Source organism: Arachis ipaensis, chromosome B10 (genome assembly GCF_000816755.2).
Source record: "Arachis ipaensis cultivar K30076 chromosome B10, Araip1.1, whole genome shotgun sequence".
Lineage (NCBI taxonomy): Eukaryota > Viridiplantae > Streptophyta > Magnoliopsida > Fabales > Fabaceae > Arachis > Arachis ipaensis.
Window position 1 is genome coordinate 119,679,598 of NC_029794.2, and position 4,766 is coordinate 119,684,363.

The window sequence follows — 4,766 nt, forward strand, 5'->3', positions numbered from 1 at the left end:
AGTAACTGTATCACATGCTTAAAAAAATTGAATTAATTCTATTAATTTACAAATATTTAGAAAATAGGAATAAAATTTAAACACAAAAAGTCAAATCTCTGATAGTACTGAAGGATTATCATGTGTTCATAACACATAGCGGAAGAAAAGAAAGTAATCCTAAAGATTTATTTTGTGTAAAAACTTTATTCGAATAATATATGGATCAGATCTAAATACCTTTGAACGCTTTAGTAAAAAAAATTATTTTTCGATTGTACGAAGACTCTATGCGTATCCATACCAAGACCAACCTTTGCTGTCAACTCCTTAATCAATGGATATATGATCTAAATTGAGAAATGTAACGTCCCTTCCATCAGAATACCTTGCTTAAGTCATGGTATTTCTACTAGAAAGAACATTACATAACCTTTTTTAATATTAACTACTTAATTACTGAGCTTTTATATCGATTTTGCGTTTCAGTTTTAAAAAAATGGCAAAAAATTTTGTTTTTATTCATTAAAATCATATATAAAGGATTTACAAGTAATAATAATCACATAAATACTATAATAATAATAATTCTTATACAAGTAATCTAGAATAGAATTTAGATTCAACATATCATACCTTACCCCTTTATATAAAATAAAACTCAACGGACAAGAATGAGTGAACTCTATAAAAGCAATTGAAATCATAAAGAAAGCCTACTAATCGCTCGCAGCTTCATATTGAGTCTTCGAACCTCTGTCACTGAAAGGGTGGAAAATTTTGGAGTAAGAACCAAACCACAAGTTCTCAGTAAAGGTCTAGAATGTCGTGAAAATTAAGAATAAGACGCAAATAGTTAATTTAGTTCAACAATATTCATTTTTATTAATTTCATAAAAACTCTTTGAAATTACGTTAGAAGAATTGGATACTAGCTTCAAGTTATATTTCTTAAAATCTTTCTGATTAATAACAACCTCCAATATAAAAGTGAAATGCATACACAAACAAATTAGACAATACAAGCAAACAAAAGAGTAATTAGCCATTTTTTACCATGAAAGATTGAGGCGCTGACAATAATGACCATGACTAATTTAAATTAACTTTGTAACCATGAAAAATTTTCTCTATTTGACATTTCTAACCAAACATCAATTTTTTAAATTTGCTGTTAGGAAGGCTTCCTACGTGGCAAGTATCCTTCCAACTTGGCTTTTCAACGTGACATTACTGCCTAATTTTACCATAATGACCCTATGTGCTTTTTCTTCATAAATGTGTGCGTTACTTGAAAATCTGAAATCCTAGTGATAAAAGGTTGAGAATATAGTTATGAAAGTAGAATATGGATTTATTATGATAGCTATCATGCTTCTTCTTCTTCATTTATGATGCTTTTTCTTTTATGTTTATTATGAAAGTAGTTATAAAGATAGGAAAGATTAAGGGAGAAATTATAGAAATTAGGATATGGATTTTGTCAATTGTTATAGGACCTGTATTGTGCTTCTTTTCAATCATGTTTCTAGTATTTAAAATGTAGAATTGAGGTTTGATTTAATTATATTCTTTTCCTGCGTTGATGTTGAATTGGAATGGGAAGGGGGAATGTAGCGTTGAACATATCTAACCACAAATTTTTGAGAATTTTTTTGCTAAAATTTTTTTGCTAAAATGTAGCGTTGAACATATCTAGTTTCTGGTTTGTTAAAATTTTTTTTTGACAAAAATAACTTGATAAGTATATATTTGTTGACATATCTAACCACAAAAAATTGAGAATTTGACAAAAGTAACCACTTAAAAATTCGAAATTTAACATAATTGGTTATATTTCATATCACAAACACTGATTTAACTTTGACATAACAATATATGAGTTGTAACAATTAACAGTTAATGAAAATTTGTGAACTGAATGAATGAAAATTTAACAAAAATAACCTTTAGATATTCAAAATTTGACATAGTTGATTATATTTCAAATCACAAACTCTAATTTAACCTTGACATAGCAATATATATGAATGGTGACAATTACTAAATGAAAATTCTTGTACCAAATTAATGTGGGACAAAGCCAAATATATAATCATCTCCCATTAACATAGTAGACATATGAGTTCATGCTAATTCATCATAGTTGTTTGATGAGAATTAAGTAACAAAACAAATCATGGTCAATGTAACTCTAAACCAAAACACTATAACTAAGTTGCCAAAAAGATTGAAGTGCACATGGTCTATGTAACAGCCATATCTAAATTGGGAATTAAGAATTCTGCAATGGTAGCATTTGCCCTAACTTAAAAAATGAAAACAACAATGAAAAAAAAGAAAGAGTAGAAGTAGGCACCAACCGGAACACAGGCAACGAGGGTGACGACGGGAAGGCGATGGCGAGTCCTTTGAGGACACGTTAACGCGATAATAACGACTGAGACGGGAACATACAAGTTCTGAATGCACGACACAGAGGACCTCCATGACGACGACTACACTTGCAATGCTCACAGACGATGAACGCTGGTGAAGAGCGACGATGTCCGTTGGGTTAGAGGAGAGTCAACATCACCATTGATGAAGAACCTTTACTCTGTGCGTGAAACCCTTGGTGTTTCAATTTGGTACCAAGAGACTCTGATGAGTGATTAGTTTATTAACACATTATTTTATTATTAAATTAAAATAAAATAATGACACCTTGGATAATAAACAGCCACGTAGGAAACCTTACTAACGACAAAGAAGTTTGATTAGAAATGTCAAACGGAGCAAATCTTTCATGGTTACAAATTTAATTTAAATTAGTCATGGTCAGTATTGTCAGTGCCTCAATATTTCATAGTCAGAAATGGTTAATCACTCCAAACAAAAAATACAAACATCAATCAACAAACAATTAAATGTAAATAAAGCACACACAGTACAAGTACACCCAAACAAGTCATACAAATACATATGATGAATGTTTAGTCCTAGTACAGGCGATGAGCTCATGTGTCAGTTGTCTGCCCACTTCCCAACATTACCCAATCTCCTACCCGGATATGATTTTCCAACCAGTGCACAAAATTTATAATTCTTAGCTGCTTTATGGAGACAGCCTCTGCTCTCCTCTAACAGGATATTGGTTTGGCTGAAAAACTGACTATGCCCTTTTGATAGTACCCGCTCTTGCATAATAGACTGCGCCGTTTTGATAACCAGTTCTTGTGCAATGCAATTATACTTTGCATACCAGACTGCGCCCTTTTGTCAATCTTTTTTTTATCAAAAGTAGATACAAACTTGGCGCTTCTATTTGGCAAAAATCAGACAATTCATTACTCTGCCCTCATACGACAGGCATACACATATTCTTCTGTGGCATATTCTTAATCAATACTTTATCTTTATCTCTTTCACAATCGTAATTATGCAAGTGGGACAAAATTCATGCCCTTGCCAACAACCTCATAAACCAATTATCCTTTCTCAAAAGAATCATTCAAGGCATTCATCGTCTTTATTTTACTATTCTCAGAAATATCTGTTAATGATATAAAACTCATTTTCTTTTAAACTCTTATAGCCAAAGTTGTCATGAAAATAGTCGTGGCGGATTAACTTTCTCTCTATTATTAATATATCAAATGAACTCAGAATTGCATAAACTTTTTTTCCAAATGATCGTCTCAGAATAAACTTTCTAACAAAAAAAAGTCATGATTTTCTGATCAATCCAGCCTCATAAATAGAAGGAAGACCGTGACTGCTCTGCTGTGTTTAAAAACCAGAAAACAGCAGCAGCATGCAATATTCAAAATTTGATATAAAATTCAAATTAAATCTAACATCCTTAAAAATTAATATGGTTCAACTTAACTTATTCAGGTTTCCTTTCCAATTGGTTTTAGGTCAATACCATTTTTAATGAAGGAGTTATGTAACTTGGAAATTAGGTAATTTTCTGTAGAATTCTGTTTTAAAATCCAATGAATATATCCTCTTCCAAGTCCTATAACTCACTCATTAAAATATGGACAACCCTGAAATTTAAATCACTTACATAAACATGATTAATTTTCACCACCAATTATATGCACTTCAATATCCATTCAGAATCAAAATTTATAAGCTCTCAAAGTTACTGATTTAAGAAAACAGAACCTGACTTTTACTGCATAATGCATCATATTTCAAAAATGCATATCTTTAAAACCACAACTCCAACTGTTCTGAAATTTTACGACATTAAAATAATAGTATTTTATTTAAAATTAGTTTTATTTCAAAATTCAATTCAAAACATTCCCAGTAGAGCCAACAAGTTGTTGCTGTTTTAAAAATTCTACAGTAAAAATTAGATTTCACAATCATAATTCAAAAATTCACCATAATTCATATACTTATTTAAATGTCCTTAAACTTTCTAATCTAATTCCATATATTCCCGAATTTCACCCAGACTTGGTCCCACGCAATTTTGTTCATCACAGAATTAGTTATAGACTTTCAAAGTTATTGATTTAATTTAAAAGTAATGCAGAAAATTAGATTTCACATTTTAAATTTGAAAAATCATAACTAATTCTTTAGTTAATACGAACCTTTCAAAATTGAATCTTAATAATTACACTTGTTATAGTTTACTTAGATTTTAATCTCTTATCATTTCAATCACTATTGAGTTACTGGTTCACTTTCAAAGTTGCCGTTTAATTTTAAAACTCAGATTTTCAGCAAGCAGTTCAACATTTCAAGATTTAATCCTTCAAATATTCTCTAAACTTAATTCCAAT

The 4,766-nt window shown here is 30.3% G+C and overlaps 1 long non-coding RNA gene across 1 annotated transcript in view; it reads right to left on the reverse strand.

Annotated features, from left to right (window-relative positions):
• LOC110268256 overlaps window positions 1-3,006 on the reverse strand; it is a 4,206-nt gene extending 1,200 nt beyond the window's left edge. Inside the window, exon 1 of the long non-coding RNA XR_002356387.1 lies at window positions 2,913-3,006. This is a non-coding gene — a long non-coding RNA (uncharacterized LOC110268256). The remainder of the gene's footprint in view (window positions 1-2,912) is intronic.